Source organism: Thunnus albacares, chromosome 14 (assembly GCF_914725855.1).
Source record: "Thunnus albacares chromosome 14, fThuAlb1.1, whole genome shotgun sequence".
NCBI classification, from domain to species: Eukaryota; Metazoa; Chordata; class Actinopteri; order Scombriformes; family Scombridae; genus Thunnus; species Thunnus albacares.
In genome coordinates this window covers 8,937,956-8,947,354 of record NC_058119.1, presented here as the reverse complement: position 1 = coordinate 8,947,354, position 9,399 = coordinate 8,937,956, and positions in this window count along the sequence as shown.

Here is a 9,399-nt window from a genome sequence, read left to right as displayed (position 1 = left end):
GATTAGGGTACCACCAAGAGTTCCTTCATGTTGCATCACACACTGAAGACAGATAATATGTCCTCTCAGATTTCTCAGAATTTATTTTCTATTCACACATGATGTTTAATTCATAAGATATGGCTGTCACTTGTCAGCCAGAGTTCACCTCCTTCAGACAGATTTGTGTGCAACAGTGCTGGCGCGTTTGCTTGAAGGGATTCCACTGTTATCACTAGAAAAATGTGTTCTGGTGTCATGCAAATGTTCTGATTTACATCAACTGGAGGCCATAAACTGATGTACTCCTCAGTGTCAAGCTTTGTACTTCAGGTGAGGCTGCTCCATTCATCACGATCAATTGTGCAATGATCTCTTTATTTATTTAACCTTTATTCACCCATGTAAAAAAATTACTTTTTCAGGAAAGTCCTGGCCGAAAAAAAAAGATAAGCAACATGGTTCTTTTTAATACACAGTCTGCGCAAAGTGAGGGAAATAAGTTGCATTATAAGTAGAGCTGTCTAAGTTAACATGATAACACATTAATGTAATCTCACGTTAATGGTTCTATTTGACCCTATGAATCACTAGTTGTTCAAGCTGCTTTTTTCACACCTGCATTCCGCAAAGACCCACCCTGCTCTGCCTCTGATTGGCTAGTACTCATTGCCTTCATTGGTTAGGTTGGTTAGGTTTAGGCATGAGGAGTGAGATGGCTGGGTTAGGGTAAATATACCAGGGTCAGAGCCAACCAGAGACAAGGTAGGGGCAGGTCTTCGCAGAATGTGGATGGGAAAAAAATAATGCTGCGCGCCACTCTAGGCTTAAAGTGAATCAGACTGCAGTAGAAGTCGCTCTATACTCTTTGAATCAGTGACTGGTGGAGAAAGGCCTCTTGAATCGGAACTTCCATTTCAAAACTTTGCCAGACGGCTCGCTTGACAAAACTAAGGCCGTGTGTAGTTACTGTCAGGCTGAGTTTAGTTATCACCAGAGTACATCCAGCCAACATCCATGCCAACAGCATTAGCCCTGGTAATATGCAACAGACCACGCTCAATGTTCTGCTAAAGTAAGTAGTAGTATGAGACTACATGTCTTAAATTTGTGTTATGTATTTTAAAGTCTAAGCCCAAGTCTGTGTCTTCTGTGTTCAATATTATAACAGCCCTACTGTGTGAGTAAAGAAGAAATTTTCTCTTATTCCAGTTACCTGAACTTGTTAAGTACATTTGTATGAAGCATATTGTGTCCTCTCTTCTTAATATAACCTCACTGCACTTAAAAATCTTTCATCTGGGCAAAATTTCAACAAATTAAAAAAATGAAATAAGTTTGCAGTTAATTGCGATTAACTATACAAATTATTCGCGATTAACTGCACAAATTCATGCGATTAATCTAAATTTTTTACAGCCTTATTTTCCGAAACACTTAAAGGGAAAAAATCTTGATAGGGAAAATAAATGAATGAAAATGAATAATTGTTGAAGAGACTCCACAGGCTCCAGTTGATGCTTACTTGAATATATGAAGTTTATTGAAAACAAATCTGATCTCAGAGAAGCCTTTGGCACAGTGTACTCGTGGATACAGTCATACCAAAAACTTTGCACAAACAGGAAAATAATCACTTCTTACAGAGTTGCTCAGGTCATGCCACCAGGGAAGGAAGAAACAAGGACTCTTGGTGTCAGAATGAACTAATTGGAAAATAATGCGGGCAGCTGTTGTTACCCATCCAAGGCTAAAAAGACTTAGCTCATAAATTGAACATTTCCATAAATTGAACACTGAACATCTCTTCTTCACAAATGAACATTTTTTCTCTCACACCTATTATGCTCATTTCAAGCTCTATATTTTTATTCTTGGACTCCATTAGAGTAGCTGAATGATTGACAGTTCAAAAAACTCCCCTCAGCCCGCTGCCCCTCAATTCAGCCTCTGTCTCTAACAGGCAGTCTCAGCTCCTGTCTCTTTAAGGCCCCCCTCCCGAGGAGCCCACTCTGTTCTGATTGGCCAGCTTTCCAAGCCTACCGAGAAGCAGCTGCATCAGTTGTGTTAAGTTACCGCCAATGCAAACCCAACATTTCCTGCTTTACTGCTTCAAATTAAAAGTTTGTAAATGACTAAATAATGGGAGGCTTTTATTGTGAAGAATTTACGGAATTGAAATGTGTCCTCATGTGTGATGTGTCCTCACTGAATTAACAGAGCTTCGTTAGCAGCGCTGAAAAAACAGTCGACACAACAAGATATGAACATATTTGGAGCTCTCTGTTCAGCGGATCAGCTAGAAATTATACAGAGGGAATAGTATAAACAGAAACAGCCACAGTGATGATGATGTCTGATGAAGAGCTGCAGACGACCAGCACACCTGCAACAGGTAAACTACTTATTTTACTTTGCCATGTTGTGTAATGGAAAAACACTCACAGTGTGCCAGCTCGACCCAAGTCACGGCTCGGCATGACTACCCCCAAAACAATGGAAAGATGCCATAATGTTAGTGGAGCAGAGCAGTGAACTCACACAATGTGTGTGGAGCAGATGACCATATGAAGAAATCCATCACAAGATGACATTGGCTTGGGTTGAAACCATTAAAACTGAGTGCTCATAGCAGTCTGAAGCTGGGGCTTTTTCTAACAGGGATTACTTCTACATACGTTACCTCATTATTTGACACTTTGGCCATGTTTAATATGAACAACCAACATTGTAACATGATATGCATGACTCAAAATAAGAAAAAGCATAATAGGTCCCCTTTAAAAAGTGACATATCCCCTCCATGATATGACAAGTTGAGTGCTTATGTGTGGATGAAAGTTTTGCCAAACTCTATTGTTGTGTCATTACTTCTGCTATCCCCACCAACAGCATCTCAATTATGATACATCATAAGAAAACAATTTGTCAGACATATTTAGTAAAATGGAGAAGACAGAGCCATTTAGGCAGTGGAATTGCCATTTCTGGTTCCAAAAAGAGCTGGTATGTTTATGCCGGACTCTATCACACCATCATTATAGCATTTGTTTTGCTAAAGTGACCACTGAGAACAATCAGTGAATCTCAATTTTGTGGACTAATTGTGTCTGTGCTGTGGGAGAGCTTTTGTTTTAGGAAGTGGTTGAGAAGAGGGTAGCAAGTTGGCCTCTTATTACAATTCCTGTTTGATAATGGCGAGTTTGTTCTTAAGTGGCCATAATCATTTTCTCCTCGTTGCTGGCGGTTTTACCCTTGCCACCTCTTTTCTGTCTATTTAGTATGTATGCAAATGAATAAAACATTATATCATAGCATTTTGCTAAAATGGTGCTTAAACCTTTTTTTTCCAAGCAGTACTGAGTTGCACTCTTCTAATTAATGTTGTTGGTTTGGTGTTAGAGAATAAATTAATTATGACAGAGCTCCTGGGAAATTGAGATTCCCTGTTTCTACTGAAACCATTCAGATCTAATGTTGCCTTTTCCCTGAGAACCACAGAGTCAAGTACTGTGAAAATCTGCATTTTAATAGCACATTATTACCCTTCACTGCACTGGGATTTTGTGAAAAGCACCCCTTATGTCACAAGTCTTCACACGGTCAAAAGCGAAACATGCCCACACTGAGTAGTGGGCATGTTAAAGCTAACACTGTGTGACTTTATTTCTCTCTGTTTTCAGTTGATGGTTCAAACTGTATGTAGAGATTTTTGTGATGTTTAGACTGCAGGTGAACTGTTTCTGTTATAAATTATGGTATATAATTAATCATTTTCTGTGAGGATATGGGTCAAAAGTTAAAGCAGCTATATTTTTTTTTATATTGACGATGGCTCAAATGACTACTTGTATATAAAGGGTGTTGCTTAACAAACTCGCAGAGATATATAACACAACTCTGCAATTCTCCTCAGCTCTGCAGTGTGTTTCAGTCTCTTTTGGCTTATTGTTTTGGTTTTATGACACACAACTTAATTATTTTGTTTCACTCTCACCATTCTCATCAGCATGCTTTCAGCAAAAAAAAGCTCTCCACTGTACTCTACCTGCCCAGCACCAAACAGCAGATAGACAAAGTTAGCAACTAGCTGGTGAACACAGTAGAGTATTCAACAGCTAAGGAGACAGATTTTTCTCTCCAAAACAGCTAAAAGGAGAGTGAAAAAGAGTGAATATAGGACTTAGACTCAACATGTTGCCTCAAACCTGATTCTAACTGTATGCTGATGTTGCTTTGTGTCTGCTTCATTTGTAAATAAGCTACTGTTTGCTGACAAGTTCACCATAACAACTTAAAATGTGATATGTGAAAAAAATGAGTTTATGCAGGTTTAAGCTAAGCTGTTTTTTTTACTATATTTGGGGAGTGCAAACAAAACAACACGGACACCTACAATATAGAATATAATGTATTCTAAAACTGTAACCCCATTAATGTACAATGCTATCACTGAGCTTATAATATTACATTGAGAGTGGCAGAGAAGTGTTGATTCAACTCTGTGGTCATTTCTGGAGTTGTAGTTGTGTGTTTTGTTGTTGTTGTTGGATTGCATTAAACTATAAGGTGCCCAAATCAAATATAGGTTCAATACAGCACAGTGATTCATCCAGAAGACAAACATTGGAGAAAATAATTACACACACACACACACCACACAATTTCTTCCATTTTCTGTATATCATAATGCACTATTTATTTCAGCCAAATGTAATTTGCGAGAAACATGATTGACAGGTGACACCATGTTACAAGTTGTAATACAGGAGCAGCAAGTCAGCAGTTTTCCCAAAGGTCATTGCATTGTCCTTGTCATTGGCACAGGCTTTGCTAATGTATATTGCACTTAGGTTTAGCCATGTATGGGCATGTATGAGCCCCACTGAATGAAAAATGATCTTGGATTACTTCCAGGTGGCTGTGGTTTTGAATTACCTCTCTGAGTCTAAAAGGATTCAGCAGCCCGTTCTCATCGAAACTGCACCTACAGATTCATTGTTAATTCAAGTCGTAATTGATTCTTTGACACACTTGTGCGGATAATGACTGCTCAGACTGCTGTTAATAGCTATCAAGTTGCACAAGTCTTTTGTTAATGCTTTTTTAAAATCAGATCGCTATTTAACAAAGTTGCCTTGTTCAGATTCTGAATGTCTTTTTACGGAGGTGCAACACTTCCATACAACTGAGAGGTGTATTTTATTCTTTACATATGTTTAATTGGTTTGCACACTTAGTTCCCTTGCAGCGCCCAGATAACACAGGATGGACATGATACAATGATCTTACAGAAGTAAATACGATCACATCAGGCGCAGCTTAAGTGCCCCCGAGAACAATTTAGAAGACAAGCAGAAAGCAATCTCAGCATCTGAGTGTAGATGGTTTGCTGTGCTGTAGTAACTGCATCTCAATCCCATCTGAATAAATCTATAACAGACCATTCATGAAAATGGGAAGCCCTCTATTAAAGCCATTTGACAAAGTGGATGCTTGCCTGAATTCATTAATTTCAGGGGCTGTTCTTTAAGAATACTGATGAACTCCGACTTCATGTTTGGACTTTGCTAGTAGCCACAGAAAACCATATTTTATGTTAGAATTATAAGAATTCATCAACAATAGCACACTGAAAATGTGTTTACTCCTAATAAATGTACTTGTCTTCAGTTTTTGAATAACATGCCTGTTTTGTGCATTGAAAAACTGTGGTGAAACAACTCTCAGTGTTTTGTAACTTCATCACTGGACACAAACAAGAGGGACATGAGGAGTTTTAAACTACTTCTGGTATTATTTTTTAAACTTGACATTGTCGGTATTGACAACCGGCAGCACAGAGCGGCTCTTGTGGAATTAATTGCTTCCAAACATCTTTTATAACTGTGAGAGCTGTCAAATATGCGTGTGGCCTTCATAGTCTGTTTCCTCCCTGGGTACTTGTGTGACTCCCTCAACAGAGTAGTGAATTAATCTGTTGGTATTGAATCATCATGTTGCCTGCTCCCTGGCACTGGTTCACTGTAACGTCTAGTTCAACATAGGTTGGCTGACGGCAAGAGAGATGCTAATTCAATACCCTCTCTTACGCATCATAAATTAAAGTCTCTTCCAAGCCTGAATTTGTGGATTTGTGGGCCGTGCTTTAAGATAATTTCTCTGATTTTTCTAACATCCACCTTAAATATTTCTCCACTATTTCTGCAGTGGATGTGAAGGACAATGTGTGACAGCCTGCATACACCAAACCACAGATGACTAACCAAGCCCACGTTTGACTGGACCAAACCATATTTTCAGTGTCTTTTTATGATGGATGTCAGATTTCTGCTCATCTGCTTAATAAATGAAAGCATAAGAAAGAGAGTTGCAGAGGATGATTATTTTGGGGCGCCTTTATAGCTCTCCCCCTTCGCGCTGCCTGCGTGGTGTGATTTGTAGAGAGATTGAAATGAGGCTGGCTGGTCGAGCAGAGGCTCGCTCTTGATTTACACACGCTGTTAAATCATACAGACAGCTGGCTGCCGGCGCTGCCCACCACCCCGCCTCAGACACAGATCTATCCCCACGCAGGAGCTCTTCCAGATTCAGAACCTTATGGCAGCTATAACATACAACCCAGCGTTGTGTCCCAAGTCCAGCCTGTTGTTGACTATGGTGGATGCTGTGCAACAACCAGCCAGTAAATGATTTCCAGCCCAGGATTGCTCAAGAGGATATTGGAACAGACCCCAGAAAGAGAGAGAATTGAGAAATTGGTGACAGAGAGAAGAGAGAGGTTCAGAAGGACCTGCTGGTCAGGTGGCCATTGTTTGTGGTGGAATGGATAAATCTCCATGACCGAAAGCACAAAGACTCTCAGCTATCCCTTCTCTCTGAGGAATACGGATGCTTTTCTGTCATTGTGGGAAAACCATTATTTGTTTGAATGAACCTGTTTTTTGTGACTGCGTGCACACGTCTGGGTGCATGTGTGTATGTGTGTGTGTGTGTGTGTGTGGAATGAGAAGGCAGCCGGGTCACTGCAAAAAACTTTTTTAAAAAACAGTATATTTTCCACACAAAAATTCCATTATATGTCAAACTCAGATTGTGTTTGGTTATCTGACAGTGTTTCTATATTGTGTGGGCATTTCTCCATTTACACAGATAATTTTAACAAAGACAGACACTTATTTATTCATATTGTTTAATAAGTTCTTCATACTGCACTAAGCTGAGATAAAGTTGAAGTGCTGTAGTGTCACATTTGAAAAAGAAATCAGGACCCGGCATGACACAATGCTCGAGTAACAAGCACATCAATGTCAGAGATAATGACTTGTACACACAAAACAGTCAGGGTGACTCAACTCATTACATTACAATTTGGCACAGAACACAGGAAAGTACTCGCACACTTGTTGCCTCGTTCTTTTTTCTGTGTATCTAATTATGTACTTGCAATGCAACGGTAATGTGATATTTATATTGTGTGACCACTCCAAATAAAGAAGAGGGCACATTATTCTCATATGTATGTTATCAAATATCCAATTCACAAGTGACGTGTCATCACAGCGCATCTACTATGTATATACCAGTGTTTTCACACCATCACACCTTTACCAGAGGAAGGCCACTTGTGGTCAAAATGTTGTCATGTCCATGTAGGATTAAAGAGAAACTGGGAACAAGACAGCAGTGTGCAAGTGTTCTTTCTTTTCTCTGTGCAGATTATAGTATTGTAGTATCATATTATTATTGTATACTATTATAGTATAATAGTGTTGCCCAGCCCCTGCAAAAGAATACAGATGTGCTTGTGCCTCCTCATGACCCCTTAAATCCACTGCACACATACCGCCAAAGAACACAAATTAGCTTTTCAATTAATTTTATTTTATTCACATTGGAGAACTTGTTACATTTTGATGGCAAAGCACCAATCTTTTCTCGAGTCTAGAAGCAGCAAAAGGAGAAAAAACTATGCCTTCTGGCCACTATAACCGACTGAATTTATCATGACTAATCTCGCCCTTTTAATGTTTCAAAAGTGTCGTTTTAGGAGTCGCGCTGAGTGAAGAACTTTCTTGGCTCTTTAACATAAAATGGGCCATTACAGTCACAATTATCATAAGTCTTCACTGCAAAACTGTTAAGTTGCATTTGCAACATTTGCACAGTATTTAATCTGTAACTGCTTTACAATGTAGCTGCATTTATAACAGTGTAATTATTGTCATTTTATCATTGTATTGTTCTCTCACTGAGTCCAACTGAGTTTTCTAACGAGACAGAACATTTCTGAGCCTGAACTGAAAAGTAGAACAATCACTGTATATTATATACACTGTATGTTATATTGAAACATTCTTCTCCACCATAGTCATCCTTATACTGTGAAATTAAACATCTGAGACATCTCTTAGTAAATTGTTGAAATATTTTTAAGACATTTTGCTCCTGCAATCACTCTGCTGTTATTTAATTTTTGTCCTATGTAATAATATGTAATTCATTAAAATTGTTTGCCCATTCTGCAGTTCTTGAGTGTTGAATCCAGATTTCATCACTGAAACATGTTGCACTATCAACTACGGCACCTCACAGAGAAATAGGTCATCTATAGGGTATAGAAATATAGATAAAGCGAGAGCTCCAATTCCCAACAGTAACATACGCTCGTTTCCGTGCCAGCATTGCTTACTGAGTCTGTCATCACTGTAACAACAAAGCCTCTCTTCCACATTACACAGCCCTGAATAAAGCCCTTATTTACCAGATACCATATTGAGATCACTCAGAGCTCACTTTACACACATAATCACCAGCTGAGCACGGTGCACAGAACAAGAAATAAGTTCCCTTACAAGATCCAACATTTACATCCAAACATAGCATCACATCTCCGCTGCCAACATCATCATTTGATAGTTCATCCAAAGTATTCTGGCCTTTGACATGGACTGAAAAATTGTATTTGACATGAGTCTCAATCTGGACAATGATCTGTCACATCAAGGCTCATTTCTTATATTTGAAATGTTGCAGCCAACTCTTTTTTTAATACAGGCTTAGTGTCATGGTAGCTTATTATCTTATGTGCTGCTTGCTTGGCATGAAGTACCTGCTGGCAGCTGAACTGAGGCTGCTGCCGGGGACTTTTCTGTGATTAATCTTATTAGTGCTAAAGGCCCCCTTTTCTCAAGGCCACTATATGTTTCCTAAATAATTCCATGTCACCCATGAGTGACAGTGTAATGCTTAATAGATTTTACTTACAATGTCAAGGTAGCTGCACACGCACAGCTAATAATAAAAACTGACACTCAAAATACCCATGTGTCCATATTTACCTTTCCACAGCTGTTCGCTTAAAGAGGATCTCCATACAATCTCAAACACATGAGGTTTGTATGGCAACTTACAAGCTGA